The sequence below is a fragment of the Manis javanica genome, chromosome 3, assembly GCF_040802235.1.
Source record: "Manis javanica isolate MJ-LG chromosome 3, MJ_LKY, whole genome shotgun sequence".
Lineage (NCBI taxonomy): Eukaryota > Metazoa > Chordata > Mammalia > Pholidota > Manidae > Manis > Manis javanica.
Genome location: NC_133158.1, coordinates 197,363,467 through 197,391,268, shown reverse-complemented (window position 1 = coordinate 197,391,268; position 27,802 = coordinate 197,363,467). Strand labels below are relative to the sequence as shown.

The 27,802-nt window shown below is 38.4% G+C and overlaps 1 long non-coding RNA gene across 1 annotated transcript in view; it reads right to left on the bottom strand.

Annotated features, from left to right (window-relative positions):
* Window positions 1-227: 227 nt before the first annotated feature.
* The window catches only part of LOC118973580 (uncharacterized), a 37,959-nt gene continuing 10,384 nt past the window's right edge, over window positions 228-27,802 (bottom strand). Inside the window, exons 2-3 of the long non-coding RNA XR_005062992.2 lie at window positions 2,851-2,998; window positions 228-372 (exon numbers count right to left, since the gene is read on the bottom strand). This is a non-coding gene — a long non-coding RNA (uncharacterized lncRNA). The remainder of the gene's footprint in view (window positions 373-2,850; window positions 2,999-27,802) is intronic.

The window sequence follows — 27,802 nt, the reverse complement described above, 5'->3', positions numbered from 1 at the left end:
CTAAATTATCCCTCCTCTGTCATTTCTCCTTGGAAAATACTATCTAAATCATGCCCTCTAGCTGGTAATGAAAGGAGGGGAATTTTCTTCAAAAGGTGTTTTTTGTTTTATTTTGTTTTAATATAATGATATATTTCAAATACTGAAAAACACCGGGAATTGTCTAATCGATGCACATGCATTTGTGCGTGTCTCTACAGAGGCCCGCCCACCTCCCCACCGCAGCATCACCCGGCCCTCTTTCATGGGGTTGCCATGGCAATCATCTTCAGGGACACACAGCTCACTTCCCATCCAGCTGTGCTTCCCCTGTAGGTCTCAGTGGGAAGAGGTCTCTTAAGAGAGCCACACAGCTAGGGAGAGTCAGCAGGCCTGAGGAGAGAACAAAGTATGCACGATTAAACTAGTCGTGTGCTCTGAAGTCCACTCCTCCCTTGTGTTTGTTGGTGGTAATGCTAATGTTTAGAAAATAAGTTATTTTATATATGAAAAGTGTTTGAATCTTGGTGCACAAACCAGGAATACAAGAAGTGTCATATTTCTTTATTTTCTTTCTAAGAACCTAAATGAAACTAAATCTCTGTCCCACTAGGTGGTGGGAACTTCCTCCTATTCGCTGCCACCTCTAACTCAAGTTCATGAAAGGTCTCCAGTGTCATTTAGAGAGGTCAGAAACGATGTTCTTTGAAGGTTCTGGAACTACACTACCTAGATTTGTAGTGTCTTGGTTCTGCCACTTACAAGAGTGCGACACTGGGTAACTTACTTAACCTCTCTCACAATCACTGGAGATAATGAGAGCATCTACCTCAGGGTTATCAGACAGTTAGATGAGTTGCTACATACAAAGTTCTTGGGATAATGCCTGGCACTTAAATATGCAGTAAGTATTTAATTCACTGCCACCATCATTATCTTTTTTACGTGATGTGATATCTGGGAGTTTCCTCTAGTAACTGATATGCTCTGGTTACCAGAGATGCCCAGTCTCCTAACCCAAAGAATTTCTTCATATCCCAAGACCCTACTGCTTCTGCCTGGGAGCACCTAAGCCTCTGAAATGTTGTCCCCACCCCAGGACAATACCAGCAATGAGCCACAAGCCCCTACCAACATTCTAACTATTCCTCTCTCTGCAAACATCTCCCCAACTTCCCTCTCAGAACACCCAGGAAAATCTCTTCTCTGAGCTTAGTTTTAACAGCAATAATGACAAAACTAAGCTTCTGAAACGAGCAGAAACTTCAAGCAATTTTTGCTGCTTGGAAAAAAGCCTGGCCACTAGCTTGAGGAAGGGTCGGGGAAACAGGATGATACAGAGAGAGTAAACATGACTCTCTTTTTTCATGCTTGCTTAGATGACACACACTCCAAAAGATTGCAAATATTGTGTCATTGCAGTTTCATAAGTGAAAACAAATAGCTGATTGGTGAGGTCCGATTGTCACCAGGCGGGGGTCAGCGGGATAGGTCCAATAGTGCATCTGTGTGGCAGGGCAAAAGGGCTGTGAAGACAGAGGAGGTACAGGAGCTTGGGAAGCCCCAGATAAGCAGGGTGGTCTGCACCCTTCTCTTGAATTTGGGTGCTGTCCAAGTTTGACGATTCACCTACTTTCAAAGCAAAAACCTGAATCAACTGCTGTCTAGAGAATAATGAGAGGGTAATCCGGGAGGGGACAGGAGTGCCTGGCAGATTCAGAAGAACTGTGGTGACAGTGAGCTGGGGATAGTGCCATATAAATGGAGGCTGTAAGACGTGACTCCCTACCTCCATGATGTCCTCGGGAAAGTGCTCACTGTGCCTGGGCTCGAGTGTTCACAAACGCTGTCATACACGGCATGCGTGCCCCTGCTTGGGCTCTAGAGTTCACAAACGCTGCCATACATGGCATGCGTGCCCCTGCATGCACTGCTTCACATCCCACTGGATGGGCAGCAACCTCAGGCTTAACTAAAGTAGCTTCCTAGTAAAGCCAGGATAGGCCTTTCTTTTAACTGACTTTCAAAGTCTCCAAAACAAGGATCACGGATCCTTTTGTCCTTTCTGCACCAACACAGAGCTGCCAGATGTGAATGCTCCATGGCATGTGCCTCCTACACCCTCAGCACATGTGGGCACACTGCACCACAGCATGCAGCTACGTGTCAAGCAGAGGAGCTCGGCTTTGCGCCTAGTCCCACCGTAAAGGCAGGCAAAGACTCACAGGTGGGAGCCCCACATGCACCAAGAGAGACTGGTTACTGGAAGATGGCAGGCTTGGCCTCGTCTGTATTCCTTACAGCACTGGCGGGCCTCACTCTGAAACCTGGAAAGCAGTTCAGCTCCAGGACACAGGAAGACAGAGTGGAGAGAATGTGGATCCAGTTTCACTATTTGCTCACTGTTTCACCTTGGGGAGGTCACTTAACCTCCCTGGAGTCTCAGTTTCCCCACGTGTAAAATCAGGATAACAGCAGCACCTCTCTCACTGGATGGTGTGCAGCAGATCTAACGAAACCATGTGTATTTAGCTTATAGCAAAGTTACCAGCCCAGAGTAATTGCTCAACACTAACTCCCTTCCTTCACCTTCCCTTTTCTATAAAGAGACCCTCACTTTCTTTCTTCTGACTTGAAAGTCTCATTATAAAAAAATTACTCCTTCGAGTTTAGGCAAAGGTGTGGCATCAAGAAGATAATAAATAAGTGTAATTGAGTTATTGAGGAAAGGGGATTTGGGGCTTTTACCTTTTCCCAAGAACACATTAGCCAGATTGGGTTTCATTAAACAAATGGTCTGTCTACTATTTATCTTATTAGTCAATTTTGAGGAAGTAGCAGGAATTGTCTAGGGTGAATGGGGATTCAGACCTGAACATTTGTATACATAGATGGAGTGAAGAAAGGGGGAAAGCCCAGTGGTCTCTAACCAAGGAACAAGTGTCAGGTCACACGAGGGGAGAAAATGAAGATGTAGTCTTCTGAATTCAGAATTCTGCCTGGAATCAGCCCTGGTAACCTGCATGGGAAAATGAAATAAAATAACACAGATCATTAATTGTATAGTCAAGTAGGTATTTTAATCCACTCGACTCAGATATGTCAATAAGAACTTGGAAGCAATACTTCATGTCTTATGAGAATTAACTATATTCTCTTTCAGTGACAGTATTTCTCTAAGACTAGGGAATTCAATTCAGCCAGCATCTATCATGCCCCTATTATGGGCCTGCATGCTGTAAGTGCTTGCAGTGACAGGGAATCAATTTTATCTCCACTGGAAGTCAACTCTGATAGGCCCACTCTAAAAGACCAAACCAGGGTTCAGAAGTAATGTGCTATTCACATAACTTTAGTGATGTTAACACAGAATTCATTGTTTCTGTTCTACTTCCAGTCGGCTCGAGACTGTCATACTGATGAGAGGGAAAACTAAGCTCTTATGATTAACATAGGAAGGTTTTGGGGTTTTTTTTACATATTCTTTATTCTCTTGCACTGCCAAGGCCAAGAGCATTCTCCAGGTAACTGATCTTAGCAGAAGATGGCTGATGAGGTCCTGGTGGTCTAAAGCCTAGCACACCCTTCAAAAGGAAATTCAATGCTGTGATTACCAGAGCCCAGAGACTGAAGGGCTGGGGACAGATGCAGAAGCTCAGACTGAGAGAGAACTGAAGGCAGGCGTGAACTGCAACAAAGGCTTCAGGAACACTTTGTGTGAGAACAAACGCAGAGGGGAAGCCAAGGGCTTCTTGATCATGAGGCTCTTGGTAGCAGAGTTAGAGGCGAGGCATTGCAGATGTGGAGGGAGAAGGGAATGCCTGTAGGTGGAAATAAGCATAGGCCTTTGGGGACCCGGGTCCAAGAAAAAAGTGCTGGGAAATGAATTCACTCTACCTCTACACCTCAGAATCTTGACATTTTCATCTCTAATGTTATACTCTACTGCCTTTTAACTCTAGTGTTGTTCATACAGTGGAGTCTAGCCTATGTTACTTTAATGGTGTGTGTTTGTCTTGTACTTTTCGTGTATGCTTTGCAGTACCATGCTTTGCAGATAATAGGCACTGAGTAAAAATGGTTGGATTGAGGTTTGATTGATGCCCAGTCACTGGGAGATCGATCATCAACTGCTTACCCTTACCCCTTTGCTGGCTTCACCCCATCCGCTCTATGTTCTTACCCGACTGTTGATCTGAAAGTCATACTACAAATTTAAGTCATTGATTTGCAGATTTGATTGCATTGAAATCAACAGAGATCTTGGAGTGTGGTTCACACTATCAGAGGTTCTGGTAATCAATCAGGATATAAGCCGGGCATCAGAATTTCTGAAAACTCCCAAAGTGATTCCTATGTATATCTGAGGTTGAAAACTACTCCTTCAGAAGCAGATATGTGACAATGAAGGCTAAAGGCCTATTCTGAAGTAATTTATAACAATGCTGTAAGTCATATTAAACTGGCAACATTTATTTAAACATGCGTATCTACAGAAATATCTTTGGGGAAATAGGAAAAAAATATTATGTAGGTTTAGGTCATTATTGGTATCTGGTATTAAATACAACCAATTTTAATTGTTGGATCAAATAAAACATACGTGTGTGTCTATTATTATAAGAAAAATATTTGAATATATGGTATGTTATATTAACACAAAGGGCCAGCTTAATAGTGTATACATGGAAATTTCAAAGCATGAACTCTGTATTATCTCAATTGTTTCAAGAAATATGTATATTATCATACCAGCTAAGGCAAAATATCTCCATATTATGCTTCAAACTAAGTAAGTGTTTTAGGTTCTAATAAAACATAATAATAATTATTATAATAATAATAGCTATCCATTATGTAAGTAGGATAATAAGTACTTTATGACCATTATCTTTTGTAAACCTAAAAACAGTTGATGTAGGGTTTGTTACCTTCATATTATGAGGGACTAAATATGATGAGACTAATGTGATCTGAGAAGTTAACTGATATGTCCGGGATTCTACAGCACGTAGGTGGTGAATCAGATCCCACGTTCACAGGACTCTAAAACTTAAGCTGTTGATCACCACATTACACTTAATTCTGACATAACAAGCCTGGCTCAAAACTTTGCATTTTTATTAATAAAACTACCTCAAACCTTAGAGTATAATTCCAATTACATTTTCAGGAAGCTTCAACTGCTCTCCATTGCTTTTAATATTGGGTACAAAGTTCTTAGCCTGGCATGCAAGGTCCTCTGTAACATGGATTACAACTAAACTTTTCCTCTGCTTGCTCGGTACACCCCTACACGTTACCTTTACTTCATTCAGGTTCTATCAAGCTTTGTTCCCTGAATAATCCAGTGATGTTTTTCTGTCCCCATTGCCTTTGCTTATGCAGTTGCTCTGATGGAAATATACACCTCCCCCCCCACCGCCCCCATCCTTGTGCATATCATAATTTTCCTCATCCCTTCATATGCATCTCAAACACCCCCTTCCATGAGGTCTCCTTTGATCCCTTAGATTTAATCTATTACTCCTTAGATACCTCTACAACTATCACTTTTCTGGATCTGTATTAGATCTACTTGTTTTATAGATACTTTTTCACTTGTCTGATTCTCACTAAATTATAAACATATTGACCCTAGAAACTCCTGCTTTTCATCTTCCTATTTCCCACAGTCTGCTGCGAGCGCTATGTGATTCTCAGCACATGGTCTCTAAACTGCCAGCAGCAGAATCAACGAAGCACATGTTAGAAATACACATTTTCAGACCCCATCCCAGATCTACTGAATCAAAAACTATGGGGGCAAGTCTCAGCAATCAGGGTTGTTTTTTGAAATAATTATATATTCACAGACGGGCAAAGAAATTTACAAGGAGGTTCCATGTACCTTTTACCCAGCCTCCCCTACCCCATGTTAACACCTTGTGTAACTAGAACAATTTCAGAACTAGGAATCTGACAATTGACATTGGTACATTTCACTAGTTATACATGTAGATAACTAGATTTCTCTAGTTATGCATGTACTCCTCTGTGCATGTGTGTGTGTAGCTCTATGCAATTTTATCACATGTGTAACTTCATTTAGCCACCACCTCAATCAAGATATTAATTGTAGTACCCCCAGGTACTACCCCTTTATTGCCACACCCATTCCTCCTCCCACCTGACTCCCTGGCAACCACTAATCTGTTTTCCATCTATGTAGTTATGTTATTTCAAGAACATCATTCAAATGGATCGTGCAATATACATATTGGCTTTTTCACTCAGCATAATTTCCTTGAAGTTCATCCAAGTTATTATGTGTGTCAGTAGTTCATTTCTTTCTGTTGCTCAGTAATATACCATGGTATGGATGTACCACAGGTTGTTTAACTATTCACCTATTGAAGGTTAATTTAGGTAATTTATAATTTGAGACTTACAAATTAATGTGTAAATTTCTTCAGATCAATAAATTTTCATTTTTCCCACTTTATTGTTCTTTTTCAAAATTGTTTTAGCTATTCTAGAGCCTTTTCTTATCACATGACTTTTAGAATAAGCTTGTTTCTGTCTACAGAAAAGCTTGCTTGGATTTTGATAGGAATAGGGTTAATCTAACAATTTAGGGAAAGTGGATGATTTTATGTTGAGTCTTCCTATGAACACAGTATGTCTCTCCAAGTATTTAGGTCTTTGATTTATTTCATCAGCATTTTATCATATTTATCATACCAATCCTGTACAGCTTGTGTTAGATTTATATCTAAATATTTCATTTTCTTTGGAGCAACTGTAAATGGTCTTGTGCTTTTAATTTTGTTTCCACTTGTTTATTCTCAGTATATAGAAAAGCAATTTATTTTTGTGTGCTGATCCTGTATTCTGTGACTTTACTGAATTTACTATTAGTTTTAGGACTTTGGGGTTTTTTTTGTTTGTTTTTAAGATTTCTGGGATTTTCTACATAGACAAAGTCATCTGCAAATAAAGACATCTTTATGTCTTCTCTTCCAGTCTCTATGCATTTTATTTCTTTTTCTTGCCTTATTTCACTGACTAGGACTTCAGGCTTATGAAAGCAGATTTCCTTAACTTATTCCTGCTCTTTGAGGAAAAGAATTTAGACTCACCATTAGGACCAATGGTAACTGTATTTTTTTTGTTGTTGATGTCCTTTCTGAATTTGAGGAAGTTCTCCTGTATTCCTAGTGTACAGAGAGTGTTGAATTTTGTCAAATGCTTTTTTCTTAAAATTGGTGTGGCCATGCAATTTTTCTCCTTTAGCCTGTTGATATGGTGTATTACACCGACTGAGTTTCAGATGTATATGTGAACATTGTATATGTGGAATAAATCCCACCTGGATGTGCTATATTATTCCTTTTATACATTGTTGTATGTGATTTGTTAAAATTTTGTTGAGGATTTTTATACCTGAGTTCATGAGAGTTATTGGGTGGAATTTTGTTTGGTGGGAGGGCATTTGTCTAGGTTTTGTTATCAGGGAAATACCAGCCTCATAAAATGAGTTGGCACATGTTCTGTTTTCTAGAAGAGATTATATGAAATTTGTATTAATTCTTTGAATGTTTGACAAAATTCTCCAATAGACCATCTGGGGCTAGATTTTTTTTTTCAAGAGTTCTTAAATAATAAATTCAGTGTCTTTCATTATTGTAGGTTTATTCAGGTTACCAATTTCCTCTTGGCTGAGTTCCGGTACATTGATGTTTTTGAGGAATTGGTTGTAATTGCTTGAATGTAAACTTGTTTGTAGTTTTCTCTTATTATCCTTTTAATGGCTGCAGGTCTATAATCATATTCCTGTCATTAAGGATATTGGTAATTTGTTTCTTCTCTATTTTTGTCTTTGTTAATCTCACTAGAGGTTTATCAATTTTATTGACATCGTTTCAAAGAGCCCATGTTTCGCTTCATTAATTTTCTTGAATGTTTTTCTATTTTGAATTCCACCGATTTTTGCTACCTTAATATCTGCTATCCACCTCTCTTCCTGCTTTGGGCTTATTTTCATCTTGTCTTTTAACTTCTTGAGGTAGGAGTTTCATATTGATTTGAGATCTTTCCTCTCCTCTAATGTAAGCTCTGTGTCCTCTGAGCACCACTTTAACTGCACCCCACAAATTTCATATATTATGCTTTTCCTTTCACTCAGTTTATGTATTTCTAAATATCCTTTGAAATTTCCTCTTTGACCCATGGGTTATTCAGAAGTGTGTTGTTTCATTTCTAAGAGCTTGGAGATTTCCTTGTCTTTCTTTTAGTGATTTCTAGCTACAGTCCATTTTGGCCCGAGAGCACCCTGTGTTGTTTCAGTTCTTCAAATTGCTTAATGTTTGTTTTGTGACCCAGGATATGATCTATCTTGGTGAATGTTCCATGGTATTTGAAAAAAATGTGTATTCTGCTTTTGTTGAATAGAGTGTTCTATAAATGTCCATTAGATCCTATTTGACGGTGTTGTTCAGTTCTGTGTCCTTGATAACATCCTGCCTACTAGTTTTATCAGTTGATGAGAGTGATGTTGATGTCCATGAAGATGGGTCCTCTGGGTTTTAACAAGCACTCCAGCTGATTCTGATGTGCACTGAAGTTTGAGAAGTGGCCCAGAGCAGAGTAACTCAATGAAGTTGGTTGAGTTGAATAAAATGTCAGTATTTTATAGACTATAAATTAGAATTTTTTATGAATTTGTTCCAGTGAGCACAAAAAATTATTCTAAGTTAGGAAACTGGGAATACCAGGGAAACTTTTAACCTCACTGTTTTCCCATGTATAATTAAAATAACCAGTCCGGTGCATGACAACTGTCCCTCATGGGGACAGATTTACGACAAGTGGCACTACACTTGGGAGAGCACCCAGAAAGCTTTGGAGTTTTAACTAAAGCCAAGTTTTAGATTTAATGCCGAATTTGAAACTTACATGAAGACCCATTTAATGCCTTATTCATCATTTCTGAGACTGGTGAGTTTATTTATATACAGTGCATTCAATCAATGAGTATTTGTTGATCTCCTCTCATGATCCAAGAACTGTACATGTTGCTAAAAACAGAGCAGAGAAACAATAAAACTTCACTATATACAGACATAATCATTTAAATTATAATTCTGATAAATACTGGCAAAAAGAAGGCAGAGTACTAAAATAGCATATAATAGCAGGCCTAGCCTAGTTTAGGGGATTAAGGATGTTTTCCTGCTTATTTGATTGGTAATCTGAGATTTAAAGGATGAGTTAGACATGGCCTAATGAAGAGGAAGGAAATTAGGTAAAAAAATCAAGGAAACTCCATTTACCCAGAGCTAAAAAAAAAGTATCTTGACTTTATAATGGAAATGGAAGTAAAGATGCAGTGCAAGAAAATCCAGCATGGTTGTGGGGACTGAAGCACATGCCCAGAAGTGGTCTGTATGGAGATTGTAGCTCCCAAACAACTCCAGTACATCTCACCAAGTCAGTGAGACTGAGGACCTGTGAAATCAAAACAGGGTCTATTTACCACACCCCATTATGTTCTGGGAAGGGTACCAGGAACCTTCTGAATATTTACTCTGAAGAAATTCATTGCAATTTCTTGGTTCTGCATGAACACAGTTTGGTTTCTACTAGAATGAAGGCCATGAAGTGATCATAATTAGAAGGTGAATGGGAAAACAATCAAAGTCTGCCTCTGGACACCTCCGTGCATTAATGCCCTTGGCATTGCACCTTCCAAAGCACTTGGGCCCTGGAGAGGGTAAGAAAGCATCCCAGAGAGAGGGTAGAACATGTATCAGGTGCCTACTGTGTGCTAGTTGGTAGACTGAGAGTTTTGCACTTGTTATCTCTGTTTCTCTCTTCTTATCTTCACAGTAACCCTGGGAAATTGGCAATATTTTTCTCATTTTTATGACATGGAATACAAGACTCAGAAAAAGGGAAGTAACTTTTTGGAGGTGAAAGCTAGTAAATGGCCAAGACCAGAGCTGAATCTGGGGTCTTGTGTGAAAACCAGGTTTGTGTGAAAACAGGCTGGGAGAATTTATATTGGGGCTGCTCCCCCAGGAGCTGAGTTTCATCCCAGGGACACTTGTCTACTTTGTCCTCCTACCATCCTAGTTAGCCCCGGGGTTAACCCTAATCCCCCCTGGCACCTGCGCCTCTCTGACTCTCCTTCTCACATGCACCACAACTCCTTCTGGAATAGTCAGTCACCAAGGTAAGATTTCCCCCCCCCAACACCAAAAAGCCTACTTTAAAAGTGTAATGTTGAGAATTTATAATGCCAGCCACATCACCCTAAGAAAGTCCAAATCCGTTATTTTACCGCTCCCTTTATCACAATGATGTCGACAGAATCTTAGGACTCAAAGTAGAAAGGAAACATTGTTAGCTCTGCTGATATATGACTCTGTTTCAAGATCTTATTGCTATTGTATTGGTATGATTTTATTTGGATTCTAATATGACTTTGGGGGAATGTGAGATCTGTAAAGTATATTTATGCAGCTGCAATGAAAGAATTGAGATGGCTGTGAAGGGATCAAAAAGAGAACAAAACACTAAAAGATGCCGGAGTTACTGTGGGTATCCTGTCTCTGTTACCTGGTATGGAACTCATACAGGAACAATTTCCAGAAGTATACAGATAAAAATTGAAAGCCAAAATATAATTCCAGTTGGGAATAAGATTGTGTGTAATGATTTTTTTTCTACTCAAGACAAATAGAAGATATATATGCTCCAGAAAAAAATTTTTTTCCAAGTTCACCTGTACACGTTAATAGTGACTTTAGATTTTAATCAATTGTAAAACACAAACCCACAATTCATCAAGGTTGTAACGGGAACTATTAGGTAGAATAAGTGTAAGAATATGTGAACACTGTTTTCAAAATGAATGGTTAATATGACAGAAACAGAAGCTGAAAATCTATGAAGCTCGTGTATTTTTTCCTTCATCTCTGAACAAAGCACCAATAAGCATTTGTTTAAATGGCCTAATTTTGAATGTTGTTTCAAACAAAGTTTCCTTATTTTTTTTTATTCTCCAGGTGAACAAAAATTATACAAATAGCAACAGTAGGTTGGCATCATGGCCCAGACAAGCAGAGAGTCCTGGACAACCTAAGTCAAAGGACTCCTCCCAGGAGCTGTCTGGCAATACTGGCCCAACATTGTTGAGCAGTAGAGTGAAGTATTTGGTTTCTATGTGACATTAAGTTTTGTATCTCTACATTATACTTATAACACAGATTTGCATCCTTTGAGGGAATAAGCTGCCAACAGGAATGATATCCTGACTCCTAAATAACTTGAGTTCAAGCGCTCATTCTGTGCTGATGGACAGGCTAGGCAATGCTTTCAGTCTCCGGATTAGGGAAAATACAAGGAAAAGGCTATTAGCTGCTTTTAGAAAAAAACTCTTACAGTTGGACCTTTCCCCAGGATCACCAACTTCAGGCAGATATTCAAGTGAACCTAAATTGATCCAATGCTCGGGTATTGTTCTCACCTCCCAAAGTGCACGTGTGTCTGTATTGGTCCTCATAGGAGAGGAACCTGGTCACCCTGGATCCAGAGAGCAGACATGCTCAAAGCCGATATCTATAAACCATGTCTGTACCCACCACCCCCAACAATAACACTCAAGATGTATTTTTCTTATAAAGAATCACCTTGATAGCCATACACACCTCCAGTCACCATGAAAACAAATACATAAAGCCGATGTAATTCAGAAAATACATACTGAAGTCTTATACAGAATTCAGAATTACATTAAATGAATAAGTAGGATTTATTCCAGAAATTAAAAATATATTTATTTACTTTATATGTATTTATTGTTAGGAAATTATCAAAGATCATCTCTCAATATGCTGCAAAGACATTTGACAAAATTTAACGTTCATCTGTTTATGTCTTTTGCCTATTTTTCTATTGGGCTATAAGTCTTTTTTATTAAGGTGTAGAGCTCATAGGAAAAATATTAATTTGTAGGAGTGCTTTGTATAGTCTACATGCATTTCCTCTGCTGCAAATATTTTCTCCCAGTTTGTAGTTTGTCTTTTAATTTTCTTTATGGTTTCTCTTGAAGAGCAGAGGTTTTTAATTTTAGTCTAATCAAACATATTAGTATTTTCCATTTTGTTTCTTACTTTTTAATCTAAACATCATTTTCTAAAAATTCTGGAAAAGTTTTTATGCTTCAACATCTGCGCTTAATAAAATTAAGCTTTTAATAAAAACAGGAATATATAGACACTTCCTTAAAATGATAAAATATATGCCTCTTATTCCATCCAATATGCAATATATGCATAAAATAATAAAACATATGCACTAAAGCTACTATCATGCTTAATGAAGAAACACAAGAAGTATTTTATTAATGGTAAAAACAAGACAAGTATGTCCATCATCACCACCACTATCTTAACATTTTTCTGCACATATTAGCCAGAGAGAAAAGAAAGACTCATATGGTATATAAACTAGGAAAAAGTTGAATTATATGTACATGGTTTGATCATATACCTGGAGAACCTAGGGAAATTCATTAAAAAGCTATTATGAACAAGAAAATTTCAGCAAGTGATTAATTGAAATGCTAATATACAGAAATCAATATCTCATTCATAAAACCAACAACCAATTAGAAAGTCTAGCCATTTTACAATGGAAATTCTTTTTAAGCATGCAAGATCTATATGATTAAATGTTTTCAATTCTGTGAGGATGTAAAAGAAGACTTGAACAACTGGAAAGTTATATCATAATCTTTGACACAATATTCAATATTTTATAGATGCTATACCTATAAATTTAACATAATCCTATTAAAAACATCAAAGCAATTTATTTTAACTAGACAAGATGATGCCATCATTCAGATAGGATATATTATGCACAAACATAGAATAATTATGAAAAGAAGAAAAGGGGAAGGCTAGCCTAAAGATATTTAAATGTACCCATGTAATAATATTTAAAAGTTGAGATATTGAAGCATAACCAAACAGATGTCGCAACTGAACAGAAAAGAAATGCCAGAAAGAGGTCCAAACATATGTAAGAATTTGTTATTCAATAAAGGCCTTATTTCAAATTGGCAGGTAAAAGACGGTAGTGAAAAATCTGGGTAAAATGGCTAGCATGGGGTGAAGTCACCAAAATGGCAGCACAGGAGACCCCAGACTCCATCCCCAGCAAAGATCAACAATTACACATCTATCCATGAATACGATCAGCTCTAGGAGCATTCTGAAGTCCACTTAAAAAAACTTCACCAACACTAGAACAAAAAAAAATGGAAAATAGCCACAAATAAAGAGAAGACAGCTTCATTTTGCCATTTTGCCTACATTATCCCATCCCCCAAGTTGGCTCATGCTAACAAGGAGCTCCCCTGTTAAGAGCTGGAAAGAGGGTGTCATTTTAGGAAAGAAAGAACAATCAGCTCCCCCAGCCTTTCAGGGCACTGCATGAAGATCCCACTTCAATTTCACCCACCCTTACCAGCAAAACTGAGACATAAAAACCATTAGGAACAAAGAAGAAAAGGAGGGGATCCCAATAGCAACCATGGAGCAGAAATTATCACAGTTCCCAGTGATCTGCTCTGCAGTAACTTTTGCTACTGTAGCTGTGCATTTGTATGCTACCAGCCTAATACCAGTCTCCATACTCTGCAGCCATGGGGGCACACACCAGCAGCCAGTGCTCCCACAGCTACTTACTGTCTTCGGTCACTGGCCTGAATTACTGCACTCAAATCCAGCTAGCACCTCCAGCTCTGTACTTAGATGTCCTAGCCAGCCCCCATTACCAGCCTCTATGCCCAGGGTGAAACCCAGCAGTCACAGTAGTGCAAGCCAGCATCCAGAGTCCTCCCAGCTGCCAGTGCACCTAGTAAGTTGCACCAAATTTCAATCTAAAATTCACCCCAAAGTTTTAATCACATTATAATAAAACTGTCTAAAATAAAAGACAGAGGGAATTTTTAAAGCAGCAAGAGGAAAAATAAATTCTCTTATGCAAGGAAACCCCCATAGAGCTATCAGCAGATTTCTCAGCAAAGGCATTGAAGACCAGGAGAGAATAGAATGGTATATTCCAAGTGCTGAAAGAAAAAAAAAAACTGCCAACCAAGAATACTTTACCTGGCAAAGTTGTCCTTCAGAAATGAAGGGATGATAAAAATGTCTATTTACAGTCTTTGAATGACCAGTAATGGGATTATTTGATTTTTTGCTATTAAGTTGTATGAGTTCATTTTATATGTACTTGGATATTAACCCCTTACCAAATACATGATTTGAAAATATTTTCTCCCATTCCATAGGTTGCCTTTTCATTTTATTGACCATTTCTTTTGCTGTGCAGAAGCTTTTTAGTTTGATGTAGTCCCACTTGTTTATTTTGCTTTTATTGCATGTGCTTTAGATGTCACATCCAAACAATCATTGCCAAGACCAATGTCAAGGAACTTTTCCCCAAGGTTTCTTCTAGGAGTTTTATGTTTTCAGGTCTTCACATTTAAGTAATTACTCAAATTTCAAGTTAATTTTAGTGAGTGGTATAAAAGAAGGATCTATTTTCATTCTTTTGCATGTGAATATCCAATTTTCTTAGCACCGTTTATTGAAGGTACTCCTACAACTCAAAAGCAAAAAAACAAATACTCTAATTTTAAAACAGGCAAAAAACCTGAATTGACAGTTTTCCAAAGAAAATATATATATATGTGTGTGTGTGTGTGTGTGTGTGGCCAAAAGACACATGAAAAAATGGTCAAAATCAGTCATCATCAAGGAAATGCAAATCAAAACCACATTGACATATAACTCACATCTGTTAGAATGGCCGTCATCAAAAAGACAAGAGATAACAAGTGCAGGCAAGGATGTGGGGAAAAGGGAGATCTTGTACATGTTACTGAAGATGCAAATGGTGCAGCCACTCTGGAAAATGGTATGGAGGTTCCTCAAAGAATTAATAATAGAACTGCCACATGATCCAGCAATTCCACTTGTAGATATGTACCCAAAGGAAATGAAAACAGGATCTCAAAAGAGATATGTGCACTCCCATGTTCATAACCTTATTTACAAAAGTCAAGACATGGAAACAACTTCAGAGTTCACTGATGGATGAAAGCAGAAAATTGTTTAGCCATAAAAAAGAAGAAAATCCTGCCATTTGCAACAACATGGCTAGACCTTGAGGACATTATGCTAAGTGAAATAAGTCAGAGAAAAACAAATATTATGATCTCACTTATATGGGAAATGTAAAGAAACCAAACTCATAGAAACAGAGCTCAGATTGTTAGTTGCCAGAAGCAGGAGTAGGGGAAGGGGAGGTGCAGTGAAGGTGGTCAAAAGGTACAAACTTCCCATGTAAGTTCTGCATCTAATGTATAGCATAGTAATTGGAGTTAAGAATATTGTATTATATTCTTGAAGGTAGCTAAAGAGTAGATCTTAAATGTTCTCAGTGCAAAAAAATGTTAATTATGTAATGTGACTGAAGTGTTAACTAGCTATGGTGGTAATCATTTTGCAATATATGTGTATGAAACAACACAGTGTATACCTTAAACCTGCACAATGTTATATGCCAATTATATCTCATCAAATCTGGGGAAAAGAACAAGAAAAACTGGGTACCATAGAGAGAAATACATTTGGAACTGTATCTTACAGCATAAATTTTCTAGGATCAAAATTTAAATGTAAAAAACTGAAATTAAAAATATTTTTTCAAATATAAAAATTAGTTTGAAACATCAGAATGCAGCCTTTTTAAGTATAACCTATAACCCAGAAGTAGTTTTTTCTTTTAAAGACTGAAAAATTCTAGTACATAAAAATCAGAAACTTCTGCTTTATAAAGCCACCAAAAAAAAAATCAAAAGTGAAAAACTTGCAAGAAATACACAGGCAAAGAGCTAATTTTCTTACATAAAATGTCAACAAACAAAAGATGGGCACAGAAAAGAAACAAAGAGATCAAAGAAAAGATATACTTCTTAAATATATTTCTTCAGTGCAAAACCTCACATATACTGTAAGAAGATATTGAAATTAAAATTACACTGAAGCACTCCAAAATACATGGATCAAATATTGAGAGAACTAAAAGGAGAAATAGACAAATTCACAATTTATAATTTGAGATGTAAACATGCCTTTCCCTGGAATTGCTGTATCAGTTACAAAGATTTTAAACATATAGAAGACTTGAACAACACCATCAACCACATTGACCTAATAGATATCTATAAACCACTTTACACAGAATTAGCAGAATGGGTATTCTTTTTAAGTACACATGGAGCATTCAACCAAAGTATACCACATGTTGGGCCACAAAACAAGTGTCTATAAATTTCAATGGAAATCATACAGGGGACATTGTCTGACCAAATTGAATTAAATTAAAAATCAGAACAGGAAAATAGTAGGGAAAGAATCCCCAAATATTTGGGAATTAAACAACAACTTGTAAATCACCAAAGGGCCAAAGAAGAAATCACAAGGGGAATTAGAAAACACTTTTAACTGAATAAAAATGAAAACATAATATATCAACATTTGTGGTAGGTAAAGCAGTGCTTAAAGGAAAATTTATAGGTATAAATGCTTATATTAGCAAAGAAAGAAAGTAGGAAAGCCTAAAATTGAGTCCATCTTAAGGTAAGACACTAGTAAAAGCATATGAAACCCAAAATAGGTAGAAGGAAGAAAATAAAAGAAGAAATCTGAGTTCTAGAAAAAAGAAGAATAGAGAACAATCAATAAAATCAAAATTTGGTTCTTAAAGAAAAAGATCAATAAAAATTACTAAATTTCCAGCTAAACTGGTCAAGAAAAAAAGATAAAACACAAATTACCAATATCAGAAGTTAAATGTTCTACAAACATTAAACAAATAATAAGGGAATATTGCTAAGAATTTATAACAATAAATTCAACAACTTAGATAATATGGACAAATTCCCTGATTTGGTAGATATAAAACTACCAAAGCTCATTGTTATTTCAAAACCCAGTGGCCTTACTCCCTTCACTGATCAGTTCTATCAGTTAAGGAAGAAATCATATCAATCCTATACAAACTCTTAGAGAACACAGAAGAATGCAGAGTTAGCACCAGATGTCCCTGAGCAGAAAGTCTGCCTCCAGCTTCCCAATGTTTCAGGAAGTGGCTCTCTCATACTCTTACAGAAGCACAGATCTGCTTAGAGCAAACATAGATTGAGTGAAAAGAAAAGGCAGAAAATATTTGCAAATAACATCTGCCAACTTTGTCTTATCCATTTTAAAACCACCACTTCCAAACAGCTTCTGTGGTGTTTTGGTAAGCGGTTTTTAAGAGAACCACATTTGAAATTCTGACCTAGGGTGACCAAAGATGCCAGGTTGCCCAAGACTCTCCCCATTGCAGTACCGCAAGTCCTGCATCCTGGGAAACATCTCAGTCCCAGGGTAACCAAAAGGATGAGGACCCCCTCTAACCCTGAATTTCGTTGCTCTGTAAACCCAAATCTTACTCTAAACTCTCAAGGAAATTTCTGCTTCTTTCATTTTTTTGCACACCCTTCATGCTCACAAATTCCAATCAAAGAAGAATTTAATTATTTTAAAAAATAACCTTGAGGATATCAATCTTACCCTCATTTTATAAACTCCAGCCCCTACAATTTTCAAGTACGAAACATGGATTTTTTTAAAACCCCAAGTGCAAAAAAAGTTATAAGGGAAATTCTTACATTATAAAACTTGGAAGTCAAAGAATTGTTTTTCTGTGAATTTAAAAATTTTGACAAAATCTGTCAGGCAGGCAGCATTTACCAGGTAAACAAGGTAATTGCATTCCATCCTGAAGGTATGGCTGTATTTACTTCTTCTTTACACCAGATGGCAGACGTGAGCGCTTCGTCTTCGCTTCTGCCTTAGTAAGATTCTGAATTGAGTTAGATTTTCCTCAGTTCAGAGCCATAAATCAGAAATGTCCTTAGAGTGACCTATGAATGTAAATTACCAGAATTTATCATCTGCTGTTACATATGTGGGATCTTTCCTGATGTCCTGCCTCAGAGAGCCATTTATTAAGTGTGTTCAAAAGGAAATTTTTCCTTTGAGGCCCCACAATGTGGTCACTGCAGTGGAAAACCTGTTTCCCATGCTTAATGACATACCACTCTCTGGGCAGAGGACAAAGATGAAGAACACTTGGAGAGCTATGGGAAGGGGAAAAGGAAGGGGATGGATAATACATTCCATGTCTTAACATCTGTTGCAATCTCTAAAGCGAATAAACTGAAAGATACAAAAATACAGCATCTTAAGAAGTTCCAATCTCTTCTGACTCTCCAAGTCATCCACTTTGAGTAATATCGATCTTTATCTGCTCTTGAAACAAATTTATAAATTTGTTTCTTTCCATTTGTTATATTATGGAACTGTAGCAGGGTACAATTTATTCACACTACACTGTGCAAAGAAAATACAGCTTCTTTATTTTTCTAGAATCTAGCTAATCTAGTTTACCAACCTCCCAGCCTCCTGGGTAAAGGAAAAATTTAAACTTGCTGAGAAATAATACCCAGTCCTTTCTCATTAAGCAGACTGCTTTTAGTTTGCAGTAGTTCTTTTTAGGTGAAAGCTCAGTCTTTCAGAGTTCCTCATCACCACCATTTCTTCTCCCCGTGGCATCTTGAGATGAGCTTGAGAAAATTTTGTCCTCCTTGGAGACCTTGGTATAACCCGGAGTCCTCACAGGCCTCAGACGTAAGGGTGCATTTTATGGACCAGCTGGGACTCCTCCCCCTGCTGACAGCCACAGCTGTCATTCATTCTCTTTCCAGTCCCTCAGGGCTCTGCGGCCCTCCCGCTGACTTAGGAACACCAACCTCAGCTCTTTTCTTGGCTGAACATCCCTCCTGAGATACAGCTATGGTTCCCAGCCCAAGTGGTCCATTCTGCTGGTTTGGGTTATGGGATCACCTCTCGCTCATTGCACCTACATCTCTGGTAAGACCACCAGCCTTCTTTACTCTGCGCAGAACAAGCAAGACCATCTAGAGGCCTTCTACATCCCACATGAAAGGTAAGGGAGACTCTGAGGAGCCAAACGTCAGGCTCTTCCCCTGCTTAGCCAAGTCACACCCTGAATTTCAGCAGGCTACGGCTGCTCTTGGGTACCGACTGGGAAAGCAGCCAGGGGCCGCTCTGCATTTTGCTGGCATCACTGTAGTAGCACACACACGTGTTCTGGAATTGCAGGGGATTTTAGCAGGAGGCAGGTAAATTGTGACACATTTTGGATATCTGATGGCTTCCCTGCCTCTTCTCTTGTTGTCCAGCCACCACATATGAAGGGACAGGTTTAGACTTCCTTTTCCGCCCTCCCTTGCACTTCCCAGTGTTACTGCATTTCTGGGGACCGTTAGCTCTGATTATGACATTAGAACTACTTTCCTCTATTAGACTTGACTCTTAAGATGCACAAGTCATTGGAATTTAGAAATCCCATCTCTCTGTCCAAAAAATTTACTTTCAAAACCTTTCCCCAGACATAAAGCAATCAAGAAACAGTCCTTGATCGTTCACCCCTTTGTTCTACCTGGTGTCACCTGGGGCAGTAAGCTTCACAGTTTAGCCTACCCTCTGGGTTGACGTTAAAAGAGAATAAGATTTAAAGGACAAATGAATATAAACCATTTTCAAATACTGAGCATATTATCACTATTATAGGGACTGAGAATTCCATGTGTAAAATGTTTAAATAGGACATGGCACATAAGCACAGCTATTACCATTGTCAGTCTTGTTACTGAATATAAAGTAAAAGCAGGTCATCTACAAGAGCTAGGGAAACAAAGTCAACGGCCATGTTGAAACTATGACACAAACTTCCTATTATGACACAAAGTACCTTTTGAATTTCTCTTTTAAAAAATTTGGCAAAATAGTAAGAAAAAAGTTGTTAAGCATGAAATCAGAAAATAATTTGCATTGGGTTTGTGAAGAAGGTTGACTAACCCCATTCAACATCTGAAACTGCAAACTCCTGTGTTTCATATTTTGGTTGGGTGGTTAATGAATGTTGTGCTTACCAATCAGGCCAACACAAGCCCTAGCTCTCCCCACATCCACGTAAACAAGGTCAGATGCCTCCTCACTTCACCGAAGAAGGGACAGTATCGGACGTACAGGATATTAAATCAACCCCACCTGGCAGCTAAAGCTATAAATTTTACAATATTATAAAAGAAAATTAGTGACAGGAAATTGCTGCCTCCTAGTGGTGGAGCCCGTGTTGGTGGGAAGGATAAATTAAAGAGGAGCTACCCTGCTAATGCCAGTTAATAGAAAGTTGCTTCTGCTCTAAGTTTTCTGGTAAAAACATTCAAGTTGAAACATACGTGTTGTGTCTGTTTTCTCTCAGTGTGACAGCTGGGAGCCCTGGTCCATTAGGCAGACAGGGCTGTGTGTGAATCTGCTGGGTGAGGCAGTATTAACCTCTTTAGCAGTGGTTTACTAACCAGTGGCTTTTGTTTCTTCAGTTAATGTGTATTTGGTGTTGATATTTCCAGCCTTCCAGAGGACACGCTTATAGGTGCCACCTAACCTTTGAGAATAATTATACTCTTTGCAACAAAGTACCTAGTATGCTAGAAAATCAACAGGACAGTCTGAATGTGTAAGATTAAAAAAAAATAAAAATCAGTATATTAGAGGGAAAAAGGTCTCCAGCCATTGAGATATTTCAAGGGGTTCCATGTCATTTTTAAATACCATAACCATTTGGGGGCCTATTTTTTCAAGGTTTGGATTCCATCAAAGCCCTCGTGGTTTAATGGTTATGACATCTTTAGTCATCACTTAAACCCAAAGGCCTCGCAGGGCTCCTTGGGCATCTCCTAGTTCATCATCCATGGGACTTCCCCAGAGGAACGGCCTGGTCCACTGGAAAGGCAAATACGTAAGGGTGCCCCTCCCTAGTCTGTGACTCTTCAAGGAAGAGGATTCTGGTTGGGTGGGAACATTTCCTGTGTCTCTGACTATTCAAGAACCCAGAGGGCCTCCTGCACGGCCTTGGTGGCCGCTGTGAGGACCCACAGGGGCAGGCTTATATATCAGCCTTCCAGTCATTCTGAAGGAAGGACTTGTCTGTTTTAAAAACAGTTGTAAAGCCACAATCTTCAGCCTTGTTGCATAATCACAATACAGGAAAGGGACAATCAAGCACGTACTCTTCTCGTGGCTATACCCATCCCCCAGGCCAGCGGGAGCCAGAAGCATATGTCTTGAACCCCTGGAAGATGATTATGGTAAAAAAACAACTAGAACAGAGTACGTGTAAAATATCTTAATAAAGTTTATTTTGAAAATAAAAGTAAAACTAGATTAAAAGTAAGAAGAGGCACACCCAAGGTGCTGGGTGAAGTAATTCTTTATCCTTACCACACATTTGAATGACTGGGAGACTTAAACAAACACAGGGACTGAATAGAAAAGGTTCTGACTAAGTGAGTCTAGAACAGAGTCCAGGAATTAGTATTTTTCAAGTGTCCCAGGTGATTCTAGTTTTCAGTGGGTATTGCTAAGCACAGTATTACAAATATGTACAAAGAGACGAGAAGAGAGCAGAACAGTTGCCTCTTACAGGATCCTGCAGTGTCCAGACACCCGGACGGCCTCTGAGCACGCCGTCACCTGAAGGGCACTCAAGGGGCAGCTGTTCCCCCTAAGAGTGAGTTGGAGCAGTGTTCATCCCCGTGTCTCCGTGGATTCCATTGCCCTTTGCTTTGGCACAGTATTTGCAAAACTCATCATCTGAAGAACCACCAGAGAGACTTGTTAAAACTAGGGCTTCCAGGCCCTGCCTCCTGGACTCCAGTGCTTTAGGGCTCTACCTCAGCCTAGGAATCTGAATGTTCAAAAGCACCCAGGTGATGCTTAGATATGTCAGGCTAGGAAATCCTGCCATAGCATCTTGATTTCTGTAACAGCCTCTTAGTGCCAGTCTTATACCTTCACCCAGTTTCAGTCCATCACACATCGTGTTCAGAACAATCTCCCTATTTCCTATATTCATAGGCCATTCTGTACAGCCTAGTGCAGCCTATGTTATTAAATGGCTTGATTAACTGATTCATGTGTTCTTGTTGAATTCTTCTCCCTTCTGGGAGCACAGGAACTGGGACTAGGCATAGACAGTGGCAGTCTGGTCTTAAGACCACAGAACGCAGAGGTTAGGAAAACACAAATGCAGTAATAAGATGTCTTCCCAATGGGTTTCAGCCCCGGGCAAGTTCACTATGGATTCAGTGTAACCAAAGATATTGACAGCAAAACATTCTTTGGGGTGAAAGGGTTTATTACCCACTTGTTCTCCCAGCAGCAAGTCGAGTACTAACATCTCTGCCTCTGCCCAGAGCACTGGGCCGAGCTCTTTGTGTAGTAACTCAGTCAATAATAGTTTATTGCCTGTGGCTGTGGATGCAGTAGCCTAGCAACAGGCCAGTTACATCATCAAGTGATTTAAGTTCAGTGAGGATCCTGGCCATAGGAACCCCAACTTCCCCACATAAGACAATGATAATAAAGGGACAAAGCCATATTTGGAAGTCAATACAACTGAAAACAGTACAACACAGATGTGAGGAAAATGGAAGTTTCTATGCCAAGATCCTCACCTGACCCTAAACTACCCTACTGCTAGGCCACTGCTTCCACACCCACAGGCAATAAGCTATTATTGTTAGTGTTACCATATAAAGAGCTCCATCCTCTGGGAGAGGCAGAGACAGGGGAGCATTACAGACCTGTGGACGGCTGGATGCAGACGTAATTCTAATGCTGGACCTACCGCCATGAGAATAAAGCCAGGTATAAACCCTTTGACCCCAAGAACATTCCATTGTCATTTCTCTGTCTCACCAAATCCATAATGAACTTTTCGGGGCTGAAACCCTCTGGCAAAACTGCAGACAATACAACTTAAAAGCCTGTCTGAAGCATGCTGGCCCATGAGGCCTACTTGTGTACCTGTTGGGAAGAAGGTGCTAGTGTCAACACAGTAGCAAGAGCTGATAACTTTGCATGCTTGCTTCCAAGTGCTTTACATATATTATCCCATTTAATTCACACAGCATAGGAGGAACCTACTACTGTAGTCCGAATTGCCATAGGAGATGATATAGATATTTAGATTAAGTAACTTGCCCAATGACACACAACAGTGTAGTAATATAGAGACAGAAAGGAGGCCCAGGCTCAGTAGGCTTTGAAGCAGTGAGCAATACTGTCTCCTGCTTCCAGAGGACGGAATAAGAAGCAGGTTCGTGAAGGAGCTTCAATTTCCACATCATCACATTCCCCGCTTCCAGAGAGTAAAATAAGTGACCTGCAAAATCACCAAAGCCTAGACTAGTGTCTAGTCTTTCAGAGAGGCTCCCAGGCCTCCTCTCCTGCTCCTTCCTGAACCTGCTTTCAGGGAATTTTTGTTTCCTGTTGTTGAATTTGTTTTTAAAAATTGATGAACAAAAGTTAAGAGTTAATGGAATGCAATTTACTTAAAAACGACTCTCCTCAGGTATGAGATGTTTGTTGAAATCATGTTCATTACCTGACAAATACAAAACCAGAATTTTGGTGACTAACTGAAGCTGTGTGGTCTGTTTCACATTAGCTTTTCATCACGATTCTGACAAATGGGGCCATTCTCTTGGGTATATTTCTCATAGTAAGAGGTTCAAGGAAAATGATAATGAATACCCCACGAAACTGGTATCTCTACCTTTCTGAAGAATGCGAAAGGAAATTCTTTAAGAAATAGTCTCTAACACAGAGGTCGTGGGAAACAATCGGACTGGAAGACAGGCACATCATGGCTGCCTCACTGTGAGCAGTGCGACCTGGACTAATCACTTCCTCTCTCTGGGTTCTGATGCCTTATCTTCAAAGTAAAAGCAGTATTACCTAAAATAGGGGCTGACAAGCCATAACGACAGCCCATATCTGGCCCTTTTGGACTGTTTTTGAAGGCCTTCCTTCCAGTTAAGAATAAATTTTACATTTTTTAGAGGTTTAAAAAAAAAAGAGAGGGAAAAAGAAGATTCAACCAAGATCCTATAAGGCCTGCAAAACATAAAATATTTACTGTCTGGCCCTTTATAAAAAAACTTTCTAACCCCTGACCTAAAACCATGGTGATGCCATCTAGCTTACCATAAGCAACAAAGCCAAGATGAGCTGCAGAATTTATACTGTGGAGGAGGCTCTGCCACTAGCTACTTGACTAGCTCCCAAGTAGCCTCTCTGCACTTGAAATTCAAATTTGTGCTTTAACAAAATTTCAAATGACCACAGGATCACAAACAAATAAGAGAATCATTAAAGCCTCACTTTGTGAGAGGCAAAGATCTAAGCTGCGTTGAAACCACCTAAGTTATTGCTGAGCATAGTGTAGCATAGAGGTCTTATAATGGGGAAGGAGAGAGGGCTCAGAATCCACTGTCCCCCAGCTGTGACATAGAAGCACAAAACAAGTAAATGCCTGGGTGGTTCTGGAGGGGAGGCATCAGGGTGGGGTGAGGTGGACGCTCACTTGACGTCTTCCAGGCAGGGCAGCCTCCAGTGTTCCTTGGAAGCCAGTTTAAGAACCACTGATGGAGAGAAAAGAAATGGACCTGGATCTTGAGGGTCTTCATAGAACCACAGCTCAGCCACTTAATACTTTTATGAACTTAAGCAGTTCACATTTCCTCTTTAAACCACAGTTTTCTCAGTTTTAAAAAGGTGGTCTGTGTATCTTCTGGAATCGTTTATAAGGCTACTGTTAATGTATATAAAGTAATGTGTATATGACTACAAAGAATATTCTTCAGACATAAATTATACATATATATGTAGTTTTGTTCAAATTTTGACATATATATATGAAATTAGCTAATAATGGCATGGTAAAAAGTATGATAGAAATGCTGTATACGGAGGTAACTACATTGTGAAAGTCTGAAATTCCCCTCATCACTGTGGTTAGAGAAAAGTAAGTGTCTCAGACAGAATTTGGAGAGCATTGTGCTCTCCGCCTGCCGCTGCCCCACCACCACCTCCTCCCCCTTTCTGGTTCAGGGATTCCTACCAGGCTCAGCGAGGTTTGGCTTCCATCCAAGAGGCAGGGGAAGAAAACAAAAACAACTCAACGATAAAACAGAAAGGAAAATGAGTCTGACAGATTTATTCCTTTCTGCATTTCCTGTTGCTGCTTCCCAAGGCTGGCTTTCAAAAGCAAGCGTTTGTCCCATGAGAATAACTTCTGCAGCAGGGAAGCCCTGTCTGAGAAAGGTCTGACCCTCCCTTTTCATTTCTTGAATTTTTTTTTTTTAATTCTGGAGCCAAAACAAGCCCCAGGTGTCCTTTGTGTCCAATACTAACATGTAATATTCTCTTTCCTCTGTTTTTATAAGACTTTAGAAAAGAAAGAAGGGAAAGTTGTTAAAGTCCCAAGGATGGGGAGGGAGACCCAGAGGTAGTCCCAGAGGTCAGAAATGAGCCATGTGATATTTGCAGAACAAACAGAAATAATGGCAGTCTAACACTTATGAAAAAGTAGAACCATTCTCATTCATGTGTCTGTTTAAAAATGTATGTTTTTTAAGTACATGTAAGTGATACCCCAAAGACAGATTCAGGAGACTGGAGATAGGCATGCAAGTAAGTACAGACTGGAGCAAAGGATGAAATGATTTTATGGAGGTGGAATGGTGAGCTAATGTATATTACATGTCAGACTGTCTGCCAATTGGGTATGTTCTTATAAAGAATTAATGTTTCACTCACATTCAATATAGTTGACTTACTCCAGCTGAAATGGACCTAGATAGCTATTTATTATCTGAATGGCTTTAACACAGTATTCTCCACCCTGCAGCTAAAGTTATTGAGTCTAACATGTGGTATTCATTAGTTTAAATCCTGGAGTGTAATTGTCTAGATTTTAAGCATAAAACTTTGCAATAAAATTTTGCATTAAAAAAAAGATTTATTTGAAATCTCCTGAGTTCTGCCACCAACATAGTGGAAACAATACCAATTTTCTTTTCCTTTGGCCAAAAATATACATTTCACTGGCTTTTTGACAGGCATTTACATTCAGAAAAATTAGAGTTCTCCTTTTGCAAACAAATTTAAAATAATATTTAGGATATCCTTTCTGGAAAATAATTTAAGAAAAAGAACTCAATCTCTCTTGGAAGCATATTTCTATGGAATATAGATTGGAATGATTTCTACACCCAAAATATTTCATTCCCTCCCCCTTTCTTCTTCCTCCTCCTCTTTCCCAGTTCTCCATCCCAGAGTCTTATTTGAGAATTCTAATTATGTAGGGAGAAAACAATGTTAATAATCTGTAAAATAACCTTCTAAATGATAATAATTAATAAAATAGTATTTGATCTCTTTTTCATATGCAATATAATTTTCATTCATCATTTATTTTCACAGTGATGAAAATTATGTCAAGGACCTAGAAACATTTCTGTGAGTGAGGTATAGACAGTGAGGTGGTGTTTTTTTTCTAAGCCCCTTTACTTCCAAAACAGAAAAGTTCTGGATTCTCAGTTTTTTTAATGGTAAATAAAATATTTAAGATGAGGTCATAAGTGCCTTTACTTCTAAAACAGAAAAGTTTTAGATCCTAAATTTTTTTAATGATAAATAAAATATTTAAGATAAGGTCATCAAATATTAAATACCTTACTTAAAACCTTACAACCACCAGCTCCACAATAATCTAAGGACTATCCAGCAAGACAATGTCACAGCAAATTGAGTTTCAAATAATGACATATTTCTATATACTGACTAAAAAATACATTACTTTTATCTTTTTAAAATTTGATTTTTTAAATTTCTGTTTAATACATATACATACTTTAAAAGGTGAAATACCACATGCAAAAGAATGAAGTCGGACCCTTACCTTACACCATATACAAAAATTAACTCAAAATATATTTAGGTCTAAATCTATAAAAGTCTTAGAAGAAAACATAGGGGAAATTCTTCATGACATTGGATTTAGGCAGTGAATTCTTTGATATAACATCAAAAGCACAGAAAACTAAAGGGAAAATAGATGAACTATATCAAAATTAAAAGCTTCAAATGAACAAAATAGCAATAGAGTCATAGACATTGAGAAGTGACTGGTAGTTAGCATGGGGGTGGGGTTGGGATGGGTGGGTGAAATAGGTGAAGGGGATAAAGAGGCACAAAATCTCAATCATAATGTAAAGTAGTCCTGGGGATGGAAGTACAGCATAGAGAATATAGTCAATAGTTCCATAACATCTTTCTAAGATGACAGATAGTAACTACACTAATTGGCATAAGGATTTAATAATGTATATAACTGTTGAATCACTACATTGTATACTTGAAAATATTAATATCACTATACTTAAATTAAAAAATTTTTTTTAATTTAAAAGCTTCTGTGCATCAAAGGACACACCAAAGTGAAAAGGCAACCTTATAGGAATGGAAGAAAATATTTGCAAGTTATATAGCTCTTAAGGGGTTAGTATCCAGAATACATAAAGAACTCCTATATCTCAACAAGAACAAAAATAACTCTATTAAAATTGGGCAAAGGATTTGAATGAACAGTTCTCCAAAGAAGATACACAATTTGCCAACAACCATATGAAAAGATATTCAACATCATCAATTATTAGGAAATGCAAATCAAAACTATAATGAGATATCACCTCATATTTTGTAGATAGACTACTACTAAA